Here is an 11,229-nt window from a genome sequence, read left to right on the forward strand (position 1 = left end):
TAGGAATAGCAGGATGGCATACAACTCCGCAGAGGTGGCCGAGGTGCGGTGCTATAGGCGGAACCCACGTGAAATTGACTCCTCTGGAATTACAACTGCCGCAGATGAGCCGCCAGTAGTGGAGGAACCGTCCGTATATACGGCGGTTTGGTTTCCGTATGCAGCGTCCATCCATTCCAGAGTAGCCTCCTTGAGGACTGGAGCAGGGGTTTGGCTCTTCGGCCGCTTGATCCCCGGGATGTGAGACGAGATGGATGGTTCCGCCAGTGTCCATGGTGCTACTGAAGAAGCGGTTGGGGCAACAGTGAAGGTAGGTATGTGGTCCGTTAGTTCTGTGCGCGATTTTACTGCGGTTCCGCTTACGAAGCTTCTGTACCAGTGGGCGAGCGGCGATGGTAAGCGCGCAATCGCAAATAGTGACTGAAAGTTTCTCTCTGGCGGAGGACGCCAACTGGGAGTTCCCTGGCTTCGGCTCCCACCATCCTCGTCTCATCGCACGGCGGAACGCCAAGACAGGTCCGCAAGCTGCGCGCCAAGACGCAACGGAGCTTGTGTTCGGACGTCCGTGATAGCCCGTGCAACACAGGAAGGCTGTAGACTACTGAGCCACGAACAAGCGCTTTGTGGAGTGCAAGAAGGGCCCGCTCAGTACATCCCCAGCGCAAGTCGGCAAAGTGACGTATCACATTTTCCCAACGTTGCGCCTTTGAAGTGAGATAGTCAATGTGTCTTGCCCACGACAGGTTGCGGTCCAACACAACACCGAGGAACCTGTGGTGCCTGACCTGCCTTAAAGGGACAGTCGCATCGACCACAGATCGATTCCGAAACCACAATGAAATGAGATTCCCCGTCCTTCACTGCCCATGACTCCGAAAGTCCCATCCCGATCGACGGAATACTTTTTGCATAATTCATGTGTATGCGGCGCTACAGCAGACGACGGATGCGGGCTTCAAGCGGAACTCCCTGCTGAGAATCTTTAGCAACGTCACAAGGAATCTGATCAATAAGAACGCGGCGAGCCAGAGGAGTCCCCGCGGCTTGCAGCTTGCATGAGCAAAGTCAGGGAGACGAAGGCGAAGGCACATACGGAGATGGCCGACTCGGAACACGGAAGTGGCGAATCGTGCTGTTCAAATGCCTATAGTAATAGCTCCCGTGACGAATATACATGTTTGATGACGGCCCATATTCGACGGATCCGCTTCCTCTGCAAGTCGCTTGTGATGTACGTGCCGCAGCTGCGTTAGCGCAACAGAATGAGCCTCAGGACCACTGCTTTAGGTACGTTCACGATCGGGTGCTCAATACTTGATCCCGTGACATTCACTACGACGCAGGAAACAATCCAAATGTCTGTGCGGCGTCTGTGCTCCCAAGGAACCCGGTGAGTAGCTATATGCTGCAGTGCTGGTGAAGTGGCAGAGTTGTGCAATGACGGCGAAGTACAGTGTAAGCACGCATCACACTTTGTTCCCAGCCCTCTGTCCTCGGCCAGAACTTCTGGTGGTGCATCCACTGCAGTATTGCAGCGACGATCACAGTCTTCGCCTACTGTACCCACGATAGATAGGCACGTTGAGCCATCCTTATTTTCGTAGTTCTCGTCGTTGTTTGCACACACGACGAATGCCCCATGAAAGTTACGAAGGCTCTGACCAACTGTGCAACTCTAGGGCCTGGTTAGAATTAGAATGATTGTCACGTGATTGGGGGGATGACGTGACGTGAGTGACTGTGCTACGTGTTTAGGAAAGTGTCCTTTCTTTTTACAGCTACGTCAGGTTCACTGCTTATTGTGTGTTTACAAGCTGAGTTTGGAGATTCCTTGGACCGAGGAACAGACGACAGATACCTGGGTGTGTCGTCCGCATGATTCGCCAACGTTTTTCCATCCCAGTCTTATCAGGGCTGTCATCTTTAGTGTGCCTCATTTCCTGTTCACGCCTACACCATAACAGACTTGTGTAGTTTCCAATTGAGAAGTGAGAAACAGTACTGTATCTGTGTTACCACAGTAATCCCGAGAAGTGCAAAAAAATATACAGGAGCAATAAACTACCTGGCCATAAGTGAGTCATACTTTTAAAGGGACCATGAAAGGATTTTTGACAAGCCCACGATCATTTTTATTAGTTCCCCTGTACTAAAGCATTCACTCTGTGAAATATGAAGTTGAAAATCGTACAAATAGCGAAAATATTATATATTTATCACAGGCGTGAACGGCAGCTGCTACGGCCCGCCTCCGAGGCGAACTGGCCGTGACATCATACACAGAACATGTTGCCGATTCGCGGACGGACTTTTGCGAGCAAAGTGCAAAATTTTCAAATAAGCTTGCATACTTTGTCATGTAATATGTTTTAATTTGACTTGGAGACACGAATGTAACTAACCGTTGACACAGAATCCTACGTGAAATGTAATATAGCTGTTGACTGTCAGCATGGTTACCGGAGCACGTTTTTCTCTTTGAACTTCTTCTGCCTCAGAACATACCTTCGTCGGTGACATTTTACGAGCTGCTGAACGATCCATAGACGCTGTATGTGTCGCATAACCTCTTCCTCAATTGCTGATAATTTGCCTTTCGCCATATTTCGAGTGATTTCGACGGGAGATATACGATGTCGTTGTTGTCCAAACCGAAACCATGCATCCACGTGGTCCGGCGGGGTGTGTCTTCCTCGTCGTTCACAGTTGGCTGAGAGGATTGGGTGGCGATGACGTAAGCCCACTTCGAAGGCATATATCCAGCGGTCACGCCCTGCTATTTTTGTCTGATAACTGCGGCCCCGTTGTACTGAATACGGTTAAAAGTCGATGTGTGTGCGATAGTGCTGGATCATGAGAACGGTTTCCCGCAGAGTACTCGGAATCCTCGAAAATCATTTCATGGTCCCTTTAATGGTAGTGTAATGCTTCTTGTCGTTGGCATAGCATGTGAGGGATATAACACGTCAAATAATTTCAGGTAATGTTCATAACTCACTAATGGTACAGTTACACCTCGTTATCATAGTAAGTGATACATCTGTCTGGGAATGTCCACAATTTGTCATTCTCACGGAAGATTGTTCTGCCTTGATACAGCAAAACAAATTTTGATACCTGTCATTGATCCAATGTTTTTAGCACCACTGTTTTGAAAACAGCTTTCAAGGCTTTAACTTCAGAGACCCTTGCCAGAGCATTACTTCTTGTCTATGTATTATAATAATTATTATAGTGACAGGCAATAAGTTACGGAAATGTGAATAAATCTTTGTGTTGACTGAGTGTTGACCATTCAAGAGCCATTGCACAAGTGCACATCCAACTCTTCATGCACAGATATTTACTATTTGCTATGCACAGACAGTTATCAGCGTGCACCACACTGGCAATGTCCCCCGGGATCTGAAGCGGGGTCTCAGAAAAAAAACAGCTTCGTAAGTACTTCAGTTGCAATGAAAATCTAGAATTGTGTGTTCCTTACATTTCTGGACGGTTTCATGAACTTCGGGTAATTAACATAGGGTAGACGAGTTCCACCTTCACTTACCTTTTCCAAACGCACAATCAGTAGTTCACCGAGAACCTCAAGCTTGGGGGGGGGGGGGGGGGGTTGCAAAAAAAAATGGGGCTGCGGCTACATTATAACAGTGGTACACAGAAAAAAAAGCTCGGGGTGTTGTGGGGGATCTGGAACGATCTCTGGGCAAAACCAAGTGTAAAATTTTGGAAGGGTTAGTACATCCTGAAATGACCCTCATGCCTCAGACCCCACTACTCGAATAATGCTCCTCCCTTTTACAGTAAGAGGCCTATTACTACCTACGGCATATCTATATCAAAGATCACAGGACAGCAAATTTGGCCAATGCTTATGTGACAGTGCCTCATAGAACATGCAGCTTTTCTGTTGAATTGACACTACATCTCTGGTAGCCCCTTTAATGTCTGGAGGTAGGTGGGTCATTTTACATTTAACCAGCAGTAATGTACAGCATTGCAAAAAAGTAAACAAGGGCTTAATCTCAACGCTGCATCAGCATAATTCATCGTCTCACAATAAAGTTGTTGTCAGCCTCTGCACAAAGATTTGGGTGGACCTGAAAAGGACCTTTTTTTCCTTTGTTTTTCATTTCCTTCTTTCAAGTTATTTTGTCTTGGCATGTAGCTGTGAGATGTCAGTAGAAGCCATGAAGTCATTCTCTTTACTTCTTGAACATGGATGAAGAAAGTACTGTTCTGGAAGATCCTAATTTGTCAGAGGCGTCGTAAAGACCTTAGTGTAAAAACAGGTCTCTCAGCAAAATTGTCGTGCACACACGCACATTGTTTGATGCCGTTTCATGGATGGATGGGACTTGGATCAGCAGCACCTGGTCCTTCTATAACACAGAACGTCAAAAGTGCACCTCAAGTTAACTACGACAACCGCAAAAACCGCCGCCCTACAGCACACAAACAGCACACAAACAGTTCGCAAACAGCGAGATAAAAGGAAACGGGGAAGTGGTTTATGACGCTTATGTTACGGACAGAGGTACTGCTTGTATATAGTGCCTGTTTCTAACACCAGCACGCAAACAGCGTCAGTTCTTCCTTTTAGTGATCGGGGTTCATAGTTTGCGAATTGTTCTGTGTCCAAAAATTGTAAACACATTATTTAAGTAATATACCTACCTCTCTGGGGTCTGGCTGTAGCTGTACATTAGGCGTGCGAAATCAAACATCGAGGTTTTCGAAGGAAGTTTTCCTGGAGTCAGGAACGCTGCGTCGGTTTCGAAACGACATCTCACGCGAAGGATGCAAGCGTAGAGATTCTCCCGATTCACAAAGAGTATTCGCGTCACTAGAAAGTGTCACATGCGAATACGGGCGACGTGCAGGAAAAACACAAAGCAGCCCCAGACTTGGCGGCAGACGACAGCGTCCTTCACCGCGGATTAGCCAGATTACACTTACACGTCACGCGGTGTTGTTAGCGCTGGCGCTTTCAAGGATCAAAACGAAACCGAATCTTTTAAATTCAATTCCTCATCACCCGAGCTTTCTGATGCTCAGTTTCAGTCAGCACGCTTTTGTCAGTTTTCTTCACATCCGGAAATTATGTTTTAATGTGCCTGCGTTCATTACGAATTTTTTTCTAATGAATCTCGAAATGTTTCCAGTTCACGTTTCACTTCTTCTCTAATGTCAGACTTAAGTTCAGTCTTAAAATCCGCGAACATCTTTGATAACTCCCTCATCAGTTCTTTTGACATTTCTTTGGACATTATATCAGCCAGCACTGCACTTCAATTACAAACAAAAGTTGATAAGAAAGAAATCTGGCAGTAGCGACAATGTTCCGAAAAACTACTAGAAAATATAGTGGGGACCAACCTGTGAAAATATGACAACTGGTTTAGTGACGTGCACCGCACAGCCGCTACTGCCAGAGTGAGATCCGTGAGCTGTGGACAGTCTTTTATAGTGTTGTTGCTGCGAGAGTCGTTGTGCAGTCAAGCAAGCGACGATAAGCTTTAGCAGGTGACCGTAGGGAAATAGTGTCCTTGACACGTAACAAAACCCGCTGAACAGAAGCATCCACTGTAGCAGTTGAAGGAGTAGCAGCCAGCAGTCATCCCTGTCCTTGCATATCAAAATCACATTGCGATAAGACCTGTCAAAATAGGACAACTGGTTTAGTGACGTGCACCGCACAGCAGCTACTGCCAGAGGCATTATTGCAGTTACGACGTATCATCAAAGCTGAAACAGTAAGGAACCCCTCAATAGCGGGTGCACAGTCACTAAGATTATAGTGGTGACGCCAAACACTTGGGAAGGTTTCTGGACACATCACTGCCACCCTAGTTCCAGCAAAATTCCACTCTGGTTTTAATAGGGCACACCGCTTGTGGACGGCATTGTCACGAAAAACTCCTACTACGCGGGAGATAAGTGCGAGTGACCAACAAACACACCGCGCGCCCACCTTGATGGAATATCTGGGGCCGACAGATGGCGCTGATTTTCCGACCAACCCTCAGAAGACTTCTTGGTATTTAGCTTCCTCAGTTGCATAATAAGAAATACAGATACCAGCACTGATTTAAAGTAGTGTAGTACCAAATAATAATCCGGGGCTTTAAGTCGTGAGACAGCAGTGATAGATCTGTGATTAAAGCAGTTCGCGACATTTGTATATTATCTGTTCTCTGCTGTGCGCCATTATGTTGCTGTTTTGCTCAATACTTAGAGTACTCATACGCCAAATTTTTTTGGTGTATGGAGCAAAGACGTGGGTATGATATTTCTTTTTAGCCTCATTTAATTTCTTCCTTTAGAACCTTCGTCAAACCTGAAACCAGGGTTAGTTTACATCACCGTCTAATTTCGGTTATGCGACGTTTAAGATGCCAAGCTTGTCGCGTGTTATGCATGGTTTTCGAGTGTAAAGCTTGCGAGATTTGTCGGCCACGAACTTCGTTATGAATAGTGTCATTGAAAAAATTTCAGACCACATTACCAATTCGTGGAGTGCTACAGATCTGGTTAAAATTGTACAAGGGCCTGCCCTAGGAAGAAAGTAGAATGACTACCAGGCTTGAATTGTATATATGGTGCATTTCAAAAGAACCATCTTGTGATCTGAAAGTCCACCAAGTACTTGGCAGTCCCATTTCCAGTCAAAAGTGTTAGACACCAGGAACAAATCAAGTATTGAAACAGAAGATTCTTGAATTCTAGTGTAGCTCTTGACGACCTTGGACGGATCATAGCAAAAGGCATATCCAGTAGTGCATTTCCACTCCTCAAGTCCTCAACTCCGTTTAAGGCTTCCTAATTTATACCTGCAATCACCCGCAAAGATAACTTGACGACGTGTTACTGTTCGTAATCATGTAACCATATAATCTGTTCAGGAAAGAAGGCATGTAACTGTTGCCGTAGTCGGCCACGCTTAGGCGGGCAGCGTGAGGCAACGTCGGGCTATCGCTAGATGGGGCTAGATATAATAACTATGTTATACCCTTTTTAATATAACCTGATGATGGTAGCGATGAGTTAAGAGAAAAAGATGGGGGTGTGAGCCGCGACAGGGTCGGAGTGGCTACCCCCGGAACGCCGTGAACGTGAAAATGCAACGAGATGCACATATGGTGAACGGGTTAACGTGCAAAGTGTATGACAAAGGTTTCAGAACGAATGAAGGTATTATGATAGAAGTCATATAAAGGGGGGGGGGGGGTCCCACCAAGCACGCATTTAGCAAAGCGTAGGGCGCATCTATATTATGTTTTTCAACTTGAAGCTGTATACACAGTAAAACTTTTTACACCCTTAAGGGTGTTTTTTGAGCTTTCCCGTGGCGAACACCTTTAAGGGTGTTCCTGAACACCCTTCGAAAGGGTGTTCATGTGGACACCCTTTCAAAGATGGTGTTATTTCGGAAAAACACCCTTTCAGTATGGAATAATAATAATAGCCTAGTGCGTTATGCTGCATTTCGACCACCTGATGTTCTCCGACATGCATAGCCCACATCAGACACCGATGCTGGAAGAAATTTTACCTCATGTCATACCCGGACCGAACCAGCGACCCTGAGAACTGCAAGCCAACACGTTACCGACTGAGCTAACGACGCTCGTGCGGGCGGACCTGATTATAGGATACTCATTCTACGGGTGAATTAGTACGAAATTTGTATGGAACAAGCATATAAGACTGTCAGCGCAGGTAAACTGGCATCGATAACGGAACCCTGATTTTTGGGGGACGCATCACGACACCGAACCCTCAGAGTCCACATATACTACATGACGGCAGCTAGCTATAAATATGTTCAACAGCCTCAATCCTTTCCCTCCTATTTTGTTTTTGCTTTTTTTGAGAACAAACTTATATTTCCCCCCTCAATCCCATTCCCGGTATCGAAATGCGGGTTGCAACAAACATGGGAATTCGGACATCCGCAGACAGTAACACAGTCATAAGGTGTTTTTAGGGTGTTACAAGGGTGTGTTTCTAATGTACACCCATTTTACACCCATGAAACACCCTTGTAGCTTGACAAGGGTGTAGCGAAGGGTGTAACTGAAAAAAGTAGGGTGTTATCCGCAAATTACACCCCTTTTACACCCTAAAGGGTGCAAAAAGATTTACTGTGTAATCTATACTGTCGGCATTGTGGCTGTCGGTAGTGGGCCACAACCCAGGTGACGAATTTCCAAATTTCTCGTCAACAGTGCCACTGTTGACGAGAAATTGGGAAATTCGCTACATTCCGCTTCGCAACATTCCGATATCTTTCGGTTGCAGTGATCGTCGACTGGGCAAACGTGAATGTAGCAAATGTCACGTAGTTTCTTTGTACGCGTGGGCGGCGCGTTTGCTTATATCCTCGCCCAGCCGGCCGTCACAGACGGCAAAATGACATTTTGACCAACTTTGGTTCGTAATAACACTTGAAATAAAATTGGTAGCAGAGATGTCATCAGCTAATTATTTGGTCTGTATATAATTAATATCCCAGAGTATCGGACCTAGGTCTCATTCCACTGTTGCTCCCCTGGTTGGCGCGTTTGCTCAAATCCTCGTTCTGCCGGCGGTCAAGTTTGGTTTGCAAGAGCACTTGATATAAAATTGATATCAGATATGTCGTAATATAATTATTTAGTTTGTATATAATATCCAAGAGTATCGGACCCTGGTCTCGTTCCCCTGTTGTACCCCTTGTGTGCGCTTTTGTTCAAATTGTCTCAGCCGGCCGTCGCAGACGCCAAAATGACATTTTGATCAACTTTGGTTCGCAATAACACTTGATATTTGTAGCACCGACGAGGACGACGAGGAAGACGAGGGACACGAGATCTTTAGAAAAGAAGTATCACGGCCATTATCTCATTGGTAGAAGAAGAAGAAGAAGTATTGGGATGATGCCCCTAGAAGGAGCCAGTTATATGCGTCACCGCCCCTAAATATATTAGATTTTGGCGCAGCCGACAGGATCACGAGATGATGTGGGTCCAGTTCTTCACGAAGCCAACCGCTGACCTGAGCTTCATTCTGGAGAAGTACCAGGTTGATGGAGAAGATCTGGTCACTCTGCCGGAGTCAGTGAGTACGGCGGATACAGTACGCTACATCGCAGAGAAGGCAAAAATGGGTGAAAAGGATTGCGGAAAAGGGCACAATACGAAATAACATGAGGATGGTAGACTTCCAGGAGCGGGTGGCGGCAAAGGTTGCAGAAGACACACACCGTCTCACGGGCGCCTCACCCGCTCAGGGGGTCAGTTGAAGATATAATGTGCCAGCTAATAGCGCTGCAGCAGCAGCAGACTCAACAGCAGCAAGAGTTTCTCCGTGTAATCGCTAGTTCCATGGCACCACAACCCCGCTTTGAGCTTGTAAAACCGTCAGACCCGTCGAAACCCTTTCGAGGGTCCCTACGCGGTCAAGCTCGTGGTCAGGATTGGAGGTGTTTTCAAGGCCACAACCTACATCGGACCAAATGGAAGTGAGGAAAGGGCGTCGGTGGAAAACATCGTTCCCTACCATCCGCGGAGGGATGGGCTTCAAAGTGCCGGAGTAATGTAGCACCGACGAGGACGAAGAGGAAGACGAGGGACACAAGATCTTCAGAAAAGAACTATTCGGATGATGTCCCTAGAGGGAGCCAGTTGCATGGGCCACTGCTCCTAAATCTCGTTCCCCTGTTGCTCCCCTGGTGGGCGCGTTTGCACAAATCCTCGTCCAGCCGGCTGTCACAGACGCCAAAATGACATTTTGATCAACTAGTTCGCAATAACACTTGATATAAAATTGATGTCAGAGACGTCATAATCTAACTATTTAGTATGCATATTAATATCCCAGAGTATGGGACCCGGATCTCGTTCCCCTGTTGCTCCCCTGGTGGGCGCGTTTGCTCAAATCCTCGTCCAGCCGGCCGTCACAGACGCCAAAATGACATTTTGATCAACTAGTTCGCAATAACACTTGATATAAAATTGATGTCAGAGACGTCATAATCTAACTATTTAGTATGCATATTAATATCCCAGAGTATGGGACCCGGATCTCGTTCCCCTGTTGCTCCCCTGGTGGGCGCGTTTGCTCAAATCCTCGTCCAGCCGGCCGTCACAGACGCCAAAATGACATTTTGATCAACTAGTTCGCAATAACACTTGATATAAAATTTATATCAGAGACGTCATAATCTAACTATTTAGTATGCATATTAATATCCCAGAGTATGGGACCCGGATCTCGTTCCCCTGTTGCTCCCCTGGTGGGCGCGTTTGCTCAAATCCTCGTCCAGCCAGCCGTCACAGACGCCAAAATGACATTTTGATCAACTAGTTCGCAATAACACTTGATATAAAATTTATATCAGAGACGTCATAATCCAACTATTTAGTATGCATATTAATATCCCAGAGTATGGGACCCGGATCTCGTTCCCCTGTTGCTCCCCTGGTGGGCGCGTTTGCTCAAATCCTCGTCCAGCCGGCCGTCTCAGACGCCAAAATGACATTTTGATCAACTAGTTCGCAATAACACTCGAAGGAAGGGGTATCACAGAAAGCTTGGTCACTCTCCTTAGACACTTTTATTCCATACCTTATTCAGTCTTGCTTGTATATTTACATTTTCATATATTTTACGGTTTCCAATATTTTTACTTTTTATCGTCCTTTTTGCAATCTGTACTGCTTTGGAATACCTTTCCATTCTTTGTAATCACACACGTTCCCTTGTGCCTCATATTCACCTACGCCGAGACGCCGGTGTGTATTTTCTTTTTACCCTGTTTCCCTTGCGCTTTCTGTATTAAAGCTTCATTGCCGATTCGCGAGTCTATCTGTTCATCTCGTCCTGTGTTCTTCCTGTGTTTTCCCCTTCAAACTCAAGGCAATGTTAATATCAATACAACACCAGCTAGCTTGCCTGCTCCTGCTATGCTCGCCAAAATGACGTTTTGCTCAACTTTGGTTAAGCAATAACATCCGACATAAAATGCATATCAGATGTCATGATCTAATTATTTAATATGCCAAAGTATCGAACCCAGATCTCGTTCCCCTATTACACCCCTGGATGGCTCGTTTGCTCAAATCCTCGTCCAGCCGGATGTCACAGACGCCAAAATGACAATCACAATGACAATTGATACCAGATGTCATCACAGATGCCAAAGTATCGAACTCTGGCTTCGTTCCCCTGTTGCACCCCTGGTCG

Source organism: Ornithodoros turicata, unplaced genomic scaffold (genome assembly GCF_037126465.1).
Source record: "Ornithodoros turicata isolate Travis unplaced genomic scaffold, ASM3712646v1 Chromosome137, whole genome shotgun sequence".
In the NCBI taxonomy this organism is placed as follows: domain Eukaryota; kingdom Metazoa; phylum Arthropoda; class Arachnida; order Ixodida; family Argasidae; genus Ornithodoros; species Ornithodoros turicata.